Source organism: Diospyros lotus, chromosome 5, assembly GCF_014633365.1.
Source record: "Diospyros lotus cultivar Yz01 chromosome 5, ASM1463336v1, whole genome shotgun sequence".
Taxonomy (NCBI): Eukaryota; Viridiplantae; Streptophyta; class Magnoliopsida; order Ericales; family Ebenaceae; genus Diospyros; species Diospyros lotus.
In genome coordinates, this window is record NC_068342.1 from 25,733,943 (window position 1) to 25,753,654 (window position 19,712).

General features: G+C 38.4%; 1 long non-coding RNA gene across 1 annotated transcript; it reads right to left on the bottom strand.

Annotated features, from left to right (window-relative positions):
- Positions 1-2,085: 2,085 nt before the first annotated feature.
- On the bottom strand, positions 2,086-2,948 carry LOC127802360 (uncharacterized). The gene is made up of 2 exons (XR_008023270.1): positions 2,785-2,948; positions 2,086-2,680 (listed from the first exon to the last, which is right to left on the bottom strand). It is a non-coding gene; the product is annotated as an uncharacterized LOC127802360 (long non-coding RNA).
- Between the last annotated feature and the right edge of the window lie 16,764 nt (positions 2,949-19,712).

Sequence of the window (19,712 nt, forward strand, 5' to 3'; positions counted from 1 at the left end):
TTGGGGTTGGGGACGACTTTCAACAGGTTTGACAATCAAAAAGATAGAATTTCCTGAAGTACTTCTATAAAAAATCTTTCTTAGACATATAAGTTTAAGGAAGTACTTCATAATTTTCAAATCAAAGAAGTGCTAATTGTTATTCCCATTTTTCATTGTTTGTGATGTTGAGGTGATCATGATTCTACTTTTGAACTCCTTTTGACTACATTCCTTGTTTGCAATGGTGCTTTAGCAATTCAACATCCTACTAGTATTTAGGAGCTTTGTTCAATAAAATCATTGTGCACAGCTAATAATTAAGTTCTAATTTTAGTAACCAACATGTAAGTAAGTTAAAAGCCAGTAAAACAACCAACTTCAACATAAGTTTCATTATAATTGTCCATTAAATCAATTAGCATAGCAACATGCCAAAAGAAATTACAAGAAGTTTGTGTTCACCTTCTTGGGCCCACCCAAAGGTTTTCCTGTAAGTTTTCTAGGCTTCTTTAACCCCATCAGATCCTGGTGGCCTTCCCTGCCGCTTCACTGGCAGCATTCTGTAACCGACAACCACCAATGCTCCATAACCACCTACCTTGCCACCAACAGCTGCTGTAGCAATAGCATCAGCAGCAGAATCCATGGCATTCTCACACAACTGTCCACGGCCCCCACAGGGGGGGAGAGAGAGAGAGAGCAGGGCATCAAAAATTTGCATGAGGATATTTCTTGCCATACACCACGTGGAGATCAGAATAACAGATGATGGAAGTGCCACCATCTCCATATGTGCAATAAACAATGGAATACACTTGTGCTAAGCAACAGAATCATATAGTCTATCGTGTGTGCCAAAACTAATCGGGTTCTAAGGTAATAAGAATATAATTAATATAACTTTTATGTGAAATGTCTATTCATGCAAAATATAATTAGGGCATACAGCTAATCATGTTACCAGAGGTCGCCCCAGGCCATCAAACTCACCAGAAATCCATATAGAGCTTCTCCTAGCTCTAGAATGAGAGGGAGAGAGTGCTGAAGGAGTTGGGTAAGAAGGGCAGCAAACTATAGGGGCTCATCGGAGTTGGGGCATTGTCAAAGGGCCCTCATATGAGCTGGGGAAGCATCAGAGTTGGAAGGTGAAGTGCAAATCTACAAGCCAGGAAGTTGTAGGAGCAGGGGAAGAAGAAGGGCTGGCCATGTAGGTCCCCAAGTCTAGAGAAGGTAAGAGGTAGCTCACACAAAGTCTAGATTTTTGTCAAAATTTATGAATTCAGAATGTTTTGGAAATAAAATCATTTATATATATGAAATGCAAGTATTTTTATGTTATATTTGTCTGTGGATAGGGCTGCCAACAGAAGAGCTAGAATTTTGCACTTGCCACCTTGCTTTACCGTCTGGCAACTGAGCAGCAAAAACGTATATCACAGCTTAAGGATAGAGAATACAAAATGAATAATGGAAAAATGAATATAACCCAAGCATGATAGTTCAAGTTTATGAAAAAACTATAGCTGTTAATTCATGATTTCATGAATCCAACAAGTACAGCATGGCTAAAAGTTGAACTCAAATCAAATCCCAGGACTTAACATGATTTTCTGTTTTTCTTTCACAGGAGAATCCGAAAATATTGTGAGACAGCCTCACCCGCTGTCCACAGATAACAAGAATCCAGATTTCCAAAATATATTCAAGACATGCTGCAGCTACACATCCCATCCCAAATTATTGGGCTGAGTATATCTTCTACTTATGCCAACAGCTTCGACTCCATAAAGAGGTAGAATTTCTTCTACACAACATTCCTTGGTCTGCGTTTCAGAGCAAAGGGCTGCACCAAAGCTGTCTATAAAACTTTAAACCTGGGCGGAAGCAGTGGTTCATCCGTTCATCCAACAGAAATTAGTACCCTCTGTGCCAGCTTCTTCTCTCCACATTGCAAAATAACAAGACGGTCATGCTGGGTACGTTTCAATACATTCTGTGCAACGGTTTAGCTGAAACGGAAAATGGAGTTTTGCAAACAACCAAGACAAGAAAAACATAAATGCCACAAACACTTAAATTTAGCAGTTTGAAGCCATTGATTGATGATAGCATAAACCCAAAGTTACAATTCATGGCCTCTTAAAAAAGCATTCAAATTTTCTAATCTTTAATGAAATACAGATACAAATTTCCCATTCATGGCCACTGAAAAGTTACAGACACCAACTCACCATCAATGACGACTAAGTCATTGGTGTGTCAGAACAAAAACAAAATACAATTCTTGACCTCATCAAAAGAATTTCATATTTTCCTACCCGCATAAAGTATAGATACAAATTCCCCATTCATGGAAAGCCGACAGAGCTGTAGTGTCGTCGCCAGAATTGGGGAGTCGTCCAGGGGGCCAAAAGCTACCGTTGTATCAGAAAATCTGTCTTCTGCTCCACATATTGCAGCGTTCGCGGCCTCTCCCCTCTCTTATACTCCATCACTTCACCTTTAAGGCGTCGTCCTCATTCTGTCTCATCACATCGCCGCCGTCTTTATCTTACAGAGAACTTTTATGCGGTCAGGTCAAGGTCCCCTCCACAGTGAAGGCTATTTTTTGTGGTAAATCATTGATTCAATGTTCGGATATAAGCGGGAGTTTCATCTTCTGCTTGAAATCTAAATGAGTATGGGCATGCATTACTTGCTGGATCAAGACATTCAAACAGTTGTAAGAGACCATAGAAAACCAAAATCCACATACGAAGGTTATTCGTTTGAGAGAATAGGATAGAGATGAAAGCTACATACCACGTAATAGGCGGATCCGGGGAGCTACAAGAGCCGGTCATTGGATGCTCCGTCAGAGTGAGATCTCCTCAGAAGCAACTCGTCGGTCTGCGAGTCACGCCTCGTCGCCGCTCGAAGCATTATCAAACCCCAACCCTAACCCTAAACAATATGCCTATACTCAATGCGTTTTTAAAGCCTTAAAGCATTCTCAAAGTAAGTGGCTCTCTTTCCTTTTTAATTTTTAATTTTTAATTTTTAATTTTAAATTTTAAATTTTTAATTTATTTTTAATTTTTTGTTTTGATAATTTATTTTTAAAAAATTAAAAATACGTTCTCTTTGTCATTTTAAAAAATTATTTGTCAAAACAGAAAATTAAAAAACGCGTTCTCTTTAAAATTTTAAAAATAATTTTTTAATAATATTTTATTCAATAAATTTGATTATTTAGTAAATTAGAAATATTAATATTAATATATTATTAAAAAAATATACATTTTAAAGTTAATAAATTTTGAGATATTTTTTTCTATTATAATAATAAAATATAAATAAATAAATGTATTTTGAGTTTAGAGTTTGTTTTGAATGAAAACACTCAAAACAACTTTTTGTTGTTTTGAGTTTTCTTTATAATTTTTTTTTGTTTTCAAAAATGCATTTTTAAAAACAACAAAGAGAATGTGTTTTCATTATTTTAAAAAATTAAAAACTAAAAATAATTTGAAAATAACAAAGAAAACGCAGCCTAAGATTTTCAGAATCTCGAGCAATTAATTTCAGGGGAAATTTTCAAAATTGGACCGTTACTAAAATTTGCAAAAATAGGATACTTTGAAAATTTTTACAAAACTAGGACTTTCGTGAGTTGAATGGACAAAAATGCCCCCGCTTTTAATAACCCCGCTACAGGATCCTGTCTCTTAGGGATGGTTTTCTCCCTCTCTCCCTCTCTTCTGTCGCTCACATTCTGACTCGGTCGTTGTCAATCTCTCATTCTCGTCTTTCTCAAAACCATTGTTGCTGTTATTAACTTGCCAAAGTGCTGCTGCTTCTTCATCAAGCGTCTTATTCGCGCCCATTGTTCTTATTCCTTAAGCGTTGTTGCGCTCGCACATCAATCGGCTTCTCTCGATCTAGGTATTTAGTTATTTTCCAATCTTCGACAATATAGTTTTTCCTCTTTTCCAAAGTTATGAGTGAAAAATTATGCATTTCGCTAGTTTGGACATATATCGGTTGATATATCGGCAATTTACGTTATGATATATTTCAACCGATATAGGTTTAAACACAGAAGCATCATGAAAATGATATATCGGTTTCATTATCGGTTGAGGTCTTATGTTAACTGATATATATTAACCGATATGACCTCTTACAACCGACATTTAGAAACTGATAATACCTTGCAAAACCGATATGTTTTAAATTTATTTTAATTTAGAAATCGTTTCAATGTATGTTATAGGAATGGAAGCTCGAAGACCTGTCTTTGTTGTTGTGATGTATGGAGGTCAGTGGCAATATGATGTTGATGCGAAAGAATATAAATACATGACCGAAGAATGTGGGTCGGTACTACGTGTGGAACCAGATTGCACATTCGACCAACTAGTAAGTTCCCTATACAGCAAGTTCAACGTTAGTACGGCGGAGAAGTCAGTTGTGCTGAAGTACAAGTATAAGCACTCGGTTCTATCCGCATTTCCATTGGAGATACATAATGATACAGATGTTGAGTGCTTTCTATTGGAATGCTCTCGGATAGAGTCCAGAAGCCCATTGTGTGTTGATTTTGTGGACAGATTACTACCGCAGACAGAACCTAAGGAAGTGGTGGTAGACAATTCTCCCCTGACACGCTTGGGCAGCGATAGTCTGACATTGTTGAAAGACGAGGTTAATCGCGATGATGCTTTGGATGGAAATGGTTATGAAGATGTTAAATGGGATGATGCTGGACATGGTCTTGAAGATGTTAATTGGGATGATGTTGGACATGGGGTTGAAGTTGTATTCAATGCTGATGATGCTGAAAATTTGTACATTATCAATGTAGACTCACGGGATTGTGCTGAGCAGCCTACTTTTCTCCTATCTTCGAGATTATCAAGGGTTAATGCGGGAACATTGTCGGTTGTGTCAGATGTTGAGTTGAACAAAATTTTTTCGTCAAAATCAGAATTGCATGAACGGATGAGTTTGTTGGCTTTGAAGAATAATTACGAATACAAAGTAGTCAAGTCAACTAAGAAGGTAGTTTACATGAAATGTAAGCACGGTGATTGTAAATGGCGGTTAAGGGCAGCCACGCTTGGCACTTCTTTTGGTTGGACAGTTAAGAAATATGTAAATACTCATTCATGTTCATCTTCAATAATGCGCCGCGATCATTGTCAGGCGAAGAGCAGAATAATTGGTTCTTATATAAAAAGTAGTTTCGAGGATGTTAAGCATATTTATAAGCCTAAGAACATTGTCCACGATATTCGCAAGGACTTTGGGGTCAACATAAGTTATGAAAAGGCATGGAGATCGCGGGAAAAGGCTTTGGACATGATCAGGGGGTGCGAAGGAATCATTCCAGTTGCTTCCATCTTATCTATACATGTTGAAGTTGAATAACCCCGAGACTATTGCAGAATTCGAGAGTGACAGTGGAAATAGATTCAAGTACCTTTTTATGGCCATTGGTGCATGCCTTGCCGGATTTCGTAGCAAGATGCGGCCTGTCATTGCAGTGGATGCTTGTTTCCTTAAGGGCAAGTATCTTGGTAGTTTGTTTGTTGCCACGTGCAAAGACGGTAACAATCATGTTTATCCTATAGCGTGGGGAGTCGGAGATTCTAAGAATGATGCCTCATGGGAATGGTTCTTCAATAAATTGCACTCTGCCCTTGGTAATGATATACCTGATTTGGTATTTGTGTCTGACTAGCACAAGAGCATCCATAAGGCGGTCACGAATGTGTTCCCTAACTCATTGCACGTTTCATGTATATATCATATTGGCCAAAACGTAAAGGCTAAATTCAAAAAGGAAAATGTGCATGCTCTGTTCTACAAGGCTGCGAAGGCATATCGACAATCAGAATTTAATGAATACTTTATTGAGCTCGAGCGATATGCTCCAGCCATCGATGCCTATCTTAGAGAGGCTGGTTTCATTCGTTGGGTACGTGCATATTCGGATGGCAAGAGGTTTGATGTAATGACCACAAACATTGCGGAATGCCTCAATGCAGCTCTGGCGGATGTGCGTAAATTGCCGATTCAATGTTTGATGGAGTATATTAGGAATATGCTGCAACAATGGTTTTATGAGAGACAGGGTGATGCTAGTAAAATGGGTGGATATATAACAGTTTGGGCTGAGGGAGAAATAGGCAAAAGATTAGCATTATCCCGGTATTGGCGTCCAGAACCGATTGATATGTATAGATTCAATGTTCATGATGGTCACTTCGGGGGTATTGTGGACTTGAAGGCGAGAACTTGCACTTATAGAGTGTTTGATTTCGACAAATTGCCATGTGGTCATGCCCTAGCTGCTGCACATCCACGCAATATTGACCTGTATAGTTTGTGCTCCTTATACTACCAAACAGAAGCTCTGCTGTGTGCCTATGCTGAACCGATAATGCCTGTGGGCAACCAAGTCGACTGGACCGTGCTGGTAGAAATTGCGTCTATTAAATTGCTACCGCCGACAAGTAGACGCAAACGTGGAAGACATCAGATTTGTCGAATTCCCTCAGCCAGTGAAGAGAAGATGAGGGTAAAATGTAGTCGTTGTGGTCTAATTGGTCACAATTGCCAAACTTGCTCTAATCCAATAACTTTGCTGTCATAAACATTGTCTAACATACATTCAGTAATTAAACATTTAAAAAGGCCAATATTTTAATAAGAACAATAATGTAACAGGCACCATTATTATAGTATTTGTCGAATTCCTTATCTTATGGAATCGATATCAGTTACTTAACCGATCTGTGATGTGTGTTAGCCGACGAAATATCAAGAAGAGGATATCGGAAAAAGGGTATCGGTTTCAAATCGATGAAACATAACCGATGTATCTGTGGAAATATTATCCACATAATACATTGCAAACCAATGATATCACATATAAAGGATGTCTTACAGGTCACCAAACTTGCTGTAATCCAATAATTTTGAAAGTTAAGAAATTAGTTATAGGGAAAACAATATCGGTGAATTCATATCGGTTAACTAACCGATATGTGTTAACCGACTAAAACTTAGGAAGTCGACATCTTGGTCAATTGGTATCGGTTTATGTCGGTTTATATCCGACACCTTGGCTGCAAAATCCAGTGCATCTGATCCTGCAAAAGCATATGAGATCTGTAAAGTTCAGATCCACTTGAGAACAAATATCCCACAATCACCACCCCTGCCAATTACAGCAAATAACATTTTATATATCAGCTATATATATCGGTTCATGATCGATATAGGAAACCGATGTATCTTAGCAAAGGATATATGTAGGTAAGTCTCGGTTAATATAATCGGTCAGACACGGATATGGTATAATCGATACGATGATATAACCGATATCATATTCGTTGTGAAGTGTGAATTCATCCTACACATGAAGAGTCCGGTCGGACTATTCTTATGTGTTAGAGATGTCTGATCAAACTATTCACGATCCGCTTAAGTGTGAAGTGTGAATTGTCCCATCGGACTGATCATTCCACAAGGAGTGTCTATTGTTATGTGTAGGTCGATCGGGCATCAATTGTGTCTAATTGGACTATTCATCGGACTATTGTTATGTGTAGAGCCCGATTGGCCTCTTAAATTGTCCGATTGGACTATTCATCGGACTATTCACGGTTCGCGTAAGTGTGAAGTGTGAATTGTCCGATCGGACTGATCCTTCAGTATGAAGAGTTCGATCCGGGAATGTGAATTGTTCGATTGGACTATTGTTATGTGTAGAGCCCTATCGGCCTCTTAAATTGTCTGGTCCGCGTAAGTGTGAAGTGTGAATTGTCCAATCGGACTAATCCTTCCATATGAAAAGTCCAATCGGGCTATTGACGTTCGCCACAATAGGTAATGCGTCCATTGAGATTGTAATCACTTATCAAAATAATCAGTAACTAATCAATTTCATTTCATTTCAATACATCCCGTTTACATTGAACAACAATTTCATTTCATAAAATCGATTGCTATGTATCCCCATCAACTGGATTACTATGTCTATACAAGTAAAAGGCAATGAACTTTCGGAGTTTACAAGTGTCCTCTTTCGTATGGTACATCTCCCATGTATGCTCCCTATGCTGCAATATGTCATCCACGTATTTGATAACAAATCACCCACAGCTAGTCCTGTAAATCATCAATTAACGAATTAATTTTAATTTGTTGGGAATCATTTAAATAAATGCAGTTCCCGTCCTGTTGCTGAGGGATCGGCCTCTACACCGGATCAGGAATATCCACTTCCCATTTTTCGTATGAACGACCAATTGCCGTACAGTGCTTATAATAATCACTCTGAAATAGGAGAATGGGTAGGAGTATGGACAATGGCCTCAATTCCTTAAGTCTTTTCTGCCTGCTTTCAATGGACATTGACTTAGGGTCGTATACAATGATTATCCTATATTTGAAGCAGATTTTCGCCAGGACCCAGTGCTCATTTTCTACAGCACATGGGAGCAATGCCTACTTGTAACATTAACACATTAGTTATGCTAAATAAAAGAAAACCAAATAATATGCAATACACTTACGTGGTCTACTGCCCACTAGGGGAAACCTTTGTCATTCTCCCCTGAGACATAACAGGACCATTCCTTGGGGAGCTTCACCTCATCAGGCACGAAGTGTTTCTTTCCCTTCTCGAATTCGGTATCCCATACATATTGCATATACCCCCGTGAAGAAAAAAAAAAGTTTAACTTTACTAACGAATAACAAACAAGGAAAAATAGTAATATAATTTGAGTTCAACACTAACGAAAAGCGATGACGACATAACGGCGTAGTTTTCATCATAGATAGAACCAGGCGGTGACTGTGTTTCTCTAATCCTTCGAATGCAACACAAGTAGTTGTCAATGTGTTGCCCTTCCAACCAGGTCGTCTCTCCCTCTATCTGGCAGAGCATACTTGGCACAATGTGGTATATGTGCCCAGTGGTACGCTTACAATGAGCATGAATTAATATGGTTTCTGTTATTACTGATGTATATAGAAAGGTAGATAGTTTTCTGACTTACTGTATCTCATCTTTTGAGCCTACGTACTGGATGTGTCCCGATGGCGGTATAGGACCAACGTCATCCTCACTCTCAGCCCCAAGGTGTTGTTTGGCTGCTTCATGGGTGATCAAGTTTGTCTCCCCCGTCACTGCATTTTTCTTTCTCTTCTTCAGTGGAATGGGATCAGTGAATGGTGTTTGACAAAATTTGGATGGATTCCGCTTTCGTACTGTTCGTTCGTCCACCTCCTCCTGCAAATTAACTAAATTACGTGTCAATTCGGTAGAGTTGACTAATAGGTAGTCATATAGTAATTTATTTTTTTCTTACGATTGAAAGAGATGTTTGATTCGCCTCATGCATCTGAACAAAATAATTCACAGTTAACAGATATATAATCACATGCAAGTGTATCAAAGTTAATTGCATCTTATGACTTATATTACATGGATTGTCCTCCTCGTGCATACGATGAGGTTGGATGTGATCACCACCATCTGGCTCCTCCTACAACTCAATAGAAATTAATCGTTACAATATGGTTTTAACATATACAAGTTAATTTGTATCTTACAACATAAGGAGGTGTCTGGTCCTCATTGACACGAACATGATGGAGCTGATCTCCACTAACTGGCTGATCATAACCGTCTCGATACTGATTGTCTTCATCGGACTATTAATCATAGGGAACTCTTAAGTCATTTTGATCTTCATTCGAAGAAGAGTCCGATCGGACCAGTACATTTTTTAAAAAAGAATTATACAATTTATGGATGTAAAATACGGAAATGTAATCCTATCGAACTTATCTTTAAGTTGTTTTGGTTGGAGTGTTTTTGAGAAATGTAGGATGAAACCCAAAATACCGAAATGAATTGAAGAAAACCATCTGGATCTGAAAGTTATCGGAATAGTCTGATCAAGTTGATGGACAGTCTTGATAGAAATGATTATTATTCCATTGAAAATAGTCCAGTCGGGCTGATTTTTCTTGGAGTATTTTTTTAATTTGCATTTTTTTTCTCTTCAAAACTATTGTATTCTTTGTTGTTAAAGTTGCTGAAACTCATATTATGGATCCGAAATGATTCAGCAGGAGTCCGACGACAAAATTGTTAAAGTTATTCTGTTTTTATTTCTCATTTAATTTCTAAAGTATTCATCAGTCCGAGTCGGGCTATACACATAAAAATAGTCTGATCGGACTCTCCATCAGAAGGACTCCGATCAGACAATCTCAATTATTGTACAACAGCTGCACGCTAATAATCCGATCAGACTCTTCACGTGGACGGATCAGTCTGATCGGACTATTCACACTTCACACTTCATGCATAGTCCGAGCAGACTATGCATGAGGACTCCGATCGGACAATTCACACTTCACACTAACGCGGACCTTGTATAGTCCGATCGGACACATGACCGATCGGGCACAATATATAAGAATAGTCTAATGGGACTCTGCATGTGCAGTCATTTTTTGTTGCACAGTAAATATGGCTCCCATTTAAATAGGCCACGTAGCATGCCACCTGTTCAAAGGCACACGCCCGAGGAATCAATTTAGAGAGCAGGCCGAAATTGCAAGTAATTTCATAAAATCGGTACTTGTTGCCAAAATTAAAACGATTGGATATAAACGAAAAAATCGTTCAACGTTTGTATTTTTTGTGCTAATTGGCCGAATTAAAAAGAAAATATTACAATTATTATTAGTAATCCATCAGCCTTGATGTGGTCCATTCGAACTATATCGTGGTATTAAGTCCGATAGATGGAGTATGAATATTCATTCGGATTTTATCAAGGAATCAAGTCCGATCATATATTCCTGAAACGATTTTAGATATGCTATCATATCCTAGTCTGATTCGATATTGTTTCATTAATGGAAATGGTCCATACCATGATAAAGTTCGATAGGATCAAAATCTCCTCCCGAACATACATAACGTGATATCAGTTCTAACGTAACGGGTACCGATTGGACTAACCAGTTGTTTTTGGAAAAAAAAGGCCATTCCCGCTCGATACATGAACAGTCAAACCATTTCATTTGCATCTCTTCGCTTCACATTCTGTCTTTATTATAATTGCGTTGTCTGACTGCCTTTTCCTCTATTAGATCGTTATTCCCAATTTGGTTCGCGTTCTTATTCCATATTACTGATAGGATGGCTGGCTCAATCGAGAAGCAGTCGAAGGCGGCCAAGAGCAAGAGTACGAAGAAGATGGTTCATCAGGTTTGATTTTGGACTATTTCCTTTGTCTGCTGATGTTTTGATGAGATTGGCAGTGAATAATTTGATATGAATACATACCACTCAGTTCGGGTTTGAGAAGATGAACTGAATCCAGAAAATATATGTTATAAACCGACATATTTATAATATCAGCGGATGTGTTAGCATTTATCTGTCGCTAGATGAAGAAGGGGTAACGGTTTATGGCCATCATGTTCGGCGAAGATATGTTATAAACTGATGTACATAATACAGGCTGATAGGTTAACATACATCGGTGGCATATATATACACCACCGATATGGGGTAACCGATGGTTAGGGTTTAGCGTTTACTCTGTATGGATATGGGGTAACCGATATCGCTTATATTATATACTTGATCGGTTCCTTGTAACCGATAAAGATTGTATTGTTTGTTAACTTAATATTGTTTTTTATTTTTTTGTACAAAGGTTAGATGATAACTTGGAAATTAAGGAGCTTTTTCACGCTCGGATTACTAGACTTGATCATTTTAAGGAGACTGTTGAAGGCATTAGGGCAACACTAAGGCATAAGCCTGACCTTGAGAAACAGTTTAAGGCATCTTGTTTTGGACAACTCATATATGGAGTAGAAGGACTAACATGGAGCATTCAGTTAGTCCACAGTCTACTATTAAGACTGCTAAAGATAGCAGATAACGACGAGGAAGGCTCCTTGTGCTTTAGAATATGTGGGAAGGATGTAAAATTTGGGAGGGAGGAGTTTGCTCTGATCACGAGGTTGAAGTTTGGAAACATCGAAGCATCAAAGAGGAAAATCAATGTGGAGGGGACTCTTGCACTATTTGCCAAATTCTTCCCCGACTATAACATAAAGAAAGGGGTTTTAGGGGCCAAGTTAAGACAGATTTATATGCGGGATATTGCTAGTGGTAAGGAGCGGTGTTCTAATGGAGATCGTCTCTCTATGTCATATATGATGATTATAAATGAAATCAATTCCAAGTCCCATGGCGAGAAGGTGGATATCAGATATTTTCACCTGGCCTCTGATTGGCCAGAGGTTAACAGGTTCCCCTGGGCAAACGACTCCTTCATCTCTACGACAGATAGTGCCAGATGAGGCATCTTGAATGGGTTCAGACAAAAGAACGATAACAAGACATACGACATTGGAGGTTTCCCAATTACCTTACATGTATATATCGGTGTCGGTGGATCATCGATATGGATAAACCGATGCGAATATGATATCAGTTATACAATATCTCTTAGTTGATCGATATCAGTGGATCATCGTATCGATTATACCATATCGGTATCTGATCGATTAGAACCGACATGTCTTATTAGAATCGATATATGTAACCGTATGTCTTATTCTAATATTTGTATTATAAAGTAGTAGAAGACACATTATCTAATACTTATTTTCTTAATTTTGTATCATATGCAGATTTTTTTATTTGAGGTCATGCCACATTTGGTTAAGCTGGGAATTGTTAAAAGAATTGAATCAGGCCCTCAAGCTCCAAGGATGAAGAAATGGATACTTTCACCTAAAAAAATCAACCAAGAACAAATTTTGCAAGGCCATTTATTTGATGATGGGGAAGTTATCCCCATTGTGCTAACAGAACAGGAGAGGAGGGAAGATTATTTTATTAAGCCACATGGTGTATTGGAAGAAGAAGAAGTAAATAAAGGTGAAGGAGTCGGAGGGAGTGCAAATGTAATGGAGGTTGACTCAATAAACCAGGGAGGAAGGAGTGTTGAAGTGAAGGAAAAAATATATATAAAGAACTATTTAGATGGTTTAATGGAGGAAGTTCGAGAGGAAAGGAAGGAAGTCAGTAACGAGCTCGGTAAAGTGAGAAACGAGCTAAGGGAAGTGAAAAACGAGCTCGGTGCACTTAGGCATATGTTGAACCGAGATAAGGAAGAGAGCATCGACATAAAGAATATGTTTACTTTCATCTGCCAACGATTATCAATCAAGCCACTAGTACTTGAGGGGGAGGACGAGAGGAATGACCGTGAGGTGGAGGGGGATGGGGAGAGGAAAGATGTTGAAGGTGAGGTTTCTGTGGAGGAGGACGGGGAGGAGGAGACGACGGAAGGCGATGTTGCTGAGGCTGTGGCTGTGGTTGAGAAATTGATAGAGGGGACACAAACAGAATCAATAAACCCGTCATTAGATGAAATAAAAGCAGATACTCCTATTAAGGAGACATTCCAGAGGATGGGTGTGCAGATGGGGCACAAAAGAAAAGCCATTGAATCAATTATGAATCCCCCCGAGGGAAATAAGTAGGAGGACTCGGGAGTAACATCATTCACCTCCAAACTCCCAAAGCTGAATCCCAAACCCACAGGTGCTCCAAGCGGTGATTGGGTGGAGGACTTACGTAAATTTCTCAACGATCCAAATACAACAACAGTTATCAAAGCTTCCTGTTGTTATATGGATAAGGAATTTTTTGAGATCCTATCAAAAAAAGACCAATGGCTCCGATCTGATGTAAGTCATTAGCTAACTATATATGTTCTATTATGTATGGCATCGGGTTATAATTATCTATTAAGAGTCAATACTTACCTACATATATCCTTTGCTGTATAGCTACGTCGGATACACTTTATCGGTTATATGTTAATTAGTCGGTTTCCTATATCGGTCTTGAATCGATATATATAGCCGATATATATACATTGTCATGTATCGGTTTCGTATGTAAGTTAGGAATCGATATTTATAACCGTGTTTGCTTACGATCTTTTTTGTTTAAATATTTACAGCACATGGATAGCTACGTGTACATGTTGAATAAAAGAATGAAACAATCAAAGACAACCAATACAAAATTAGCATTGGTTCCAAGCATATTTAGTGTAAGTGTCGTAACCATATATATTATCTGGACTGGAATTTACTTCTCAAAATAACAAAGCATTTGTGATTTTGACCGCACACAGCAATTATTGAAGAGTGCGTGGGATCAGTTGAAGGCAGGAAAGTGGGGAAACTTCACGGAGCATGATATTCCTTGCCAATATTTTTGGGGAGAGACAACAGATACCAACGGATTCTTAAATGTTGAGGCCGTGCTATGCCCTACAAATGTAGATGATAAACATTGGGTTTTGGTAGCGCTGGAATTCGCGGTTCAATGTGTTCATGTATATACCTCGACCACACCAAAAAATTACAAAACTAAGTTCGAGTATCTTGTACATATGGTTCCAAAGCTTCTAAGAGATTGTAATTACGACATCTTAACACCTGGATTTAAGTTAAAGCCTAAATGGGACTTCAAGGTTCAAAAAGGTCCTTAACAAATTGGGTAAGGTTAAGGTTAAGGTTATTCAGCACATTGTTTATTTGGAGTTTTTGGATTATGATGGATATAAATGTTATTTGCTCATAATTGACAGGGGTGGTGATTGTGGGATATTTGTTCTCAAATGGATGGAACTCATGGCCCACAATGTCTCAATAAACGAGATGACCCGGGAGCATGTTGAACTTTACAGGTCTCATATGGCTGTGGATGTTTATGCTTTTGCAGTATCGGATGCACTGGATTTTGCAGTCGATCTTGATAAAGAATATGAAGAAGCTCCCAAAGATCCCAAGAAGAGAAAGGAAAACTAAACTATTGTAATGTATATATAATCTTAGTAATATTGTAAATTATATCGTACCAATATATATGTTTTAACTATTAATATGTCCTCATTAATGTCCTCATTAGTTTGACATCTTTCTATTAGAGGAAATGGATCGGTTACAGGTGTCCGTTATAATTATATCGGTTCTGATTCATCGGATATAAACCGATACTATTTGACCGAGATGTCGACTTCCTCAGTATTAATCGGTTAACACACATCGGTTAGTTAACCGATATGAATTCACCGATATTGTTTTCCCCATAACTAATTTCTTAACTTTCAAAATTATTGGATTACAACAAGTTTGGCGACCTGTGAGACATCCTTTATATGTGATATCATTGGTTTGCAAGGTATTATCGGTTTCTAAATGTCGGTTGTAAGAGGTCATATCAGTTAATATATATCAGTTAACATAAGACCTCAACCGATAATGAAACCGATATATCATTTTCATGATGCTTCTGTGTTTAAACCTATATCGGTTGAAATATATCATAACATAAATTGCCGATATATCAACCGATATATGTCCAAACTAGCGAAATGCATAATTTTTCACTTATAACTTTGGAAAAGAGGAAAAACTATCTTGTCGAAGATTGGAAAATAACTAAATACCTAGATCGAGAGAAGCCGATTGATGTGCGAGCGCAACAACGCTTAAGGAATAAGAACAATGGGCGCGAATAAGACGCTTGATGAAGAAGCAGCAACACTTTGGCAAGTGAATAACAACAACAATGGCTTTGAGAAAGACGAGCGTGAGAGATTGACAACGACCGAGTCAGAATGTGAGGGATAGAAGAGAGGGAGGGAGGGAGAAGACCATCCCTAAGAGACAGGATCCTATAGCGGGGTTATTAAAAGCGGGGGCATTTTTGTCCATTCAACTCACGAAAGTCCTAGTTTTGCAAAGATTTTTAAAGTGTCCTATTTTTGCAAATTTTAGTAACGGGGGTCCTAGTTTTGAAAATTTCCCTAAGTTCAGAGATTTTTAGAAGTTTTCAGAATCTTCTTAATTTAATGATTTACAAAGCAAAATTAAAAAATTAAACAAAATTAATTAGATTATATAAAATTATTAAATAACATGCACACATAAAGCTTATGACTAAATTTAAATATATATATTTATATAGAGAGATATATATATTGAAAACAATAAAAACAGATTTTGTTTGTGATTGTTTTTGTCATAAATATAAACTTTGATTATTTAATATTAGAATTAAAAAAATAAATATAAACAACCAAAATAACCTACAATATTCGAAGGGCACTAATTTTCAATTAAAAATGAATTAGTTTACTTGTGAAGATACCTTGCATATTTGACTGTTTTATTTTATAAGTTAATGAAAACTCTCCAATATTTATAAATTTATTGTTATATTTAACAATAACAATTGATATTATCTATGAGAAATGGATCAAAAAGTCAACAAAGTAACAAGAACATTGCAAATCGGCAGAGTCAAGAATGACTTGAAGTTCAATCCTTTGTAAACCCAAAAAATCTTAGGAGACCTTCCCAATAGGTCTCTCAGGGACCCAATCACCTGAAAACTTTCAAAGGCACTAGGAAACTCTTTCTACTGATTTCTTGGGCACCTCTAGTTCAACTCTTCCTACCATACCTCTTAAAAACTATAAATCACTCTAGAGACAACACGAGGAAAGTATGCAAACTCTCCAAGAGATGATAGGATTACTTTAAAACATCATGCCTTATGCCTTGCCTTTGCAAACCTTGTAGAACCTTGTGCCAGGCCCAATGACTCTCCCTGGGATGAGGAATGACTTATCTCTCGTAGAGGCACCTTCATCAGGTGGATCTCGAGAAACTCCCTCAGAGCCAACTCTACATTAGGAGACTCTATTAGTGATTGCCCCACCCCAAGAGAGGGAAAGTGTATACCGTACAACTCAAGCAGATAAGGAATTCTCTAGAATGAGAAATATCCAAAAATAGTGAAAAGTCCAATTGGTGGGGAAGATTGAACCCCTCTTAAGGACCAAGTGAGAAGAGCACATGAAGCAATCCCTCGGCATTCAGTCCTAGGAAAACACCAGATATGAAAAAAAAATGATAAAAGAGATTTTGGAGGAAAAATGACTTGTACCCACTCAAGAGGACCAACCAAGGAGAAGAATTCCATTCACCTTAGAAATAATAGAGAAATCTCTCCCCTAAGAAGTTGAAGATACCTTAGCCACATATTTGAGGAAAAAGGACCCCCATGACCACATTTAGAGCTATGAGTCCCTAATGCTACTTTATGGGAGGGAAGATGCATCTCATTCTTTGATCAATTAAGGGAAGAATTTATGAAGGTCTTTATTATCAATAGTCAGAGGAAGAAAGACGCTACAATTGTTGTTGGAATACAATAATTAAAATTTGTTTGTCGAAGAAGCTTAGTAAGAAGTCGACAAGGCTAGGCAAGATGGAGGAGTAAGGCTGTGATTAGAGAACCCTACGAGAAGATTACTTGGGGTAAGGCTCGATTTGTTGTCCAAGAGAGCAGGGTGGTCCCAAGAAGTTGCTCGATAGATATGTGTCCCAAAAAAGGTTGCACTGAAAAAGTCTCTAGGGAATTAGGGTGCCTCGAAGAAATGTGTATGACATGACTTTATGGGGAAAGAAGTAGTCCAAACAAGTTTTTGTTACCCCAGAGAGTTGATGTGTGCCCCGAAGAAATGGTTTGTAAGGCAAGAATAAGTTAGAAGGCACGTGGAGATTTCTCTCACACAGACCCTCAAATGCTTAAGTTAGATGTTATCATGGTGGAAAAAATATATGGATGTAGTACGAATGAGGTACGTAGTTGGTTATTTGGAAGAGTGAGAATTCTCCTGAAGAAGTGTGCAGAAGAGTTGTTTAAGTCATCTGAAGAGTAAAAAAAAAAAAAAAAAGTCGCAAAGACAAAAGGTTAGGGGGTATTTATACCCTTCGATCGATCACTAGGACACGTGACACGCACATCCAGGGGACATGCGACTCCTTGGGTTGTAGGGCACAGTTCTTTTAGCCACATGCGGTTATCCTAGGGTTAATCTTGGAAGTGCCTTGGTGAGAAACCCCCAGAAAAAGGTTTTTCAGGGAAAGGTAGGCTCAAAGAGGGCAGGCTACGTTGTGTGAAACAACATGGGGTAAAATAGTGCGGGAAATGAATCTCCCTAAGGACTTTCTTAGGAGGATTGCTCGACTAGATGGTGTTTGCATACAGAGTTAGTCTTCGGGGGGTGGACCCCTGAAGAACTCTTTTGGGAGAAAGCCTTCTCCCGAGAATGATTGCTTTCTCTTGGGAAATCTCCTTGGAGGCTTTTATAGGGGAATTACCTCCAGAAGATAGGTTATAACAATGACTCCCCACTCTTATCTTTGACTAAAAATCAAAGGGAAGAGTACACAGAAACTTGGGGGAGTAGCCCTAGAGAAGTCAAGACTTGCTCCAAGTTCTAGCTTCAATTTTGAGGAAAAAACTTACTCGGAAGGATGCCGTGGGGCATTGAATCATCTAAAGAGTTCAGACATTCTTTACGCAGGAGAATCTTACAGGTTACTGAAGACTCCTTGGGTATTGGGTTCACAAAAGACTCATGTATTTTGCAACCTAAAGACTTTGCGGTGCAATTCACATTCCAAGGGGTTTATCTATAAATAGTGGCGGGAGACCCCCCTACGGATCCCATTGACTTTTCCATGCATACAAAGACTTTGCGGTGCTAATTCACATTCTAAGGGGTCTGTCTATAAATAGTAGGGAGACCCCCCTATGGATCCCACTGACTTCTTCCATGCATATGAAGACTTTGCGGTGCCAATTCACATTCCAAGGGGTCTGTCTATAAATAGTGGGGAGACCCCCCTACAATTCTTGAGAGTTTCCCCAAATAATTATTTTTGAAGAATTCCCAACGGCTTCGAAGACTCTATTTGCTTTATTCATTGACCCCGAAGGACTTCTGCCATTCATAGAAGGAGCCTAATTTGAAGACTCGTCCCAAATACTATTTCTCAAAGAGTTGACCCCGAAGAATTAGCCTCGGAGGACTTCCTCCGAGGAACCAACTCCTAAGAAGTGCGACTAGCTTTTCAACTAATTAAGTTAACTCTATGGCATGAATCAAGCTTGACTATAAGTCCAATAAGGATATCTCCAAGAGTGTTAAGACTGAGTTAGCAATGCCTTCTAGGTGCTAGTGGTTAGTGTTGAATAACCAAGATGTGGAAAAGATTAGTAAGGTGTTTGATATACCATCTTCATTATTGCCAAGGAGGTCGATGAAGATGAGAAAACCCCAACCGTCTTAGGGGAAGAAGTATCCATACACATAGATAGCCTAAGAATGGGCTTAAGACTTTCCTTTCACCCATTTGAGATGAAATTTCTACAAGAGATCAAGTTAATGCCAGCTTAATTGCATCCTAATGGTTGGGTAGTGCTAGTAAGGTTCTTTGTCCCCCGCAAGGAACTAGGCGTGAACCTTATCGCCAAACTTTTCAACTGCTTCTTCTGCCCCAGGACTACAACAGGGAGAAAAGAATTCATTATGCTTCAAAAATAGAGGATTCATGAGCTGCTATTCATTAAGAATCCAAAGAAGATCGATCACTTTGAGACACAATGGTTGATGGTGAGGCCCTCATTAACTTGGTAGGCTCTTCGATTCTGGAGTACAACAGAGATGAGGTGGGCTCCTTGGTTTGGGGTGATGCATTAAGGTTCAATCAACTGTCTCCAAGGTTAGTTGACCGCCTATATTCTCGTCTGA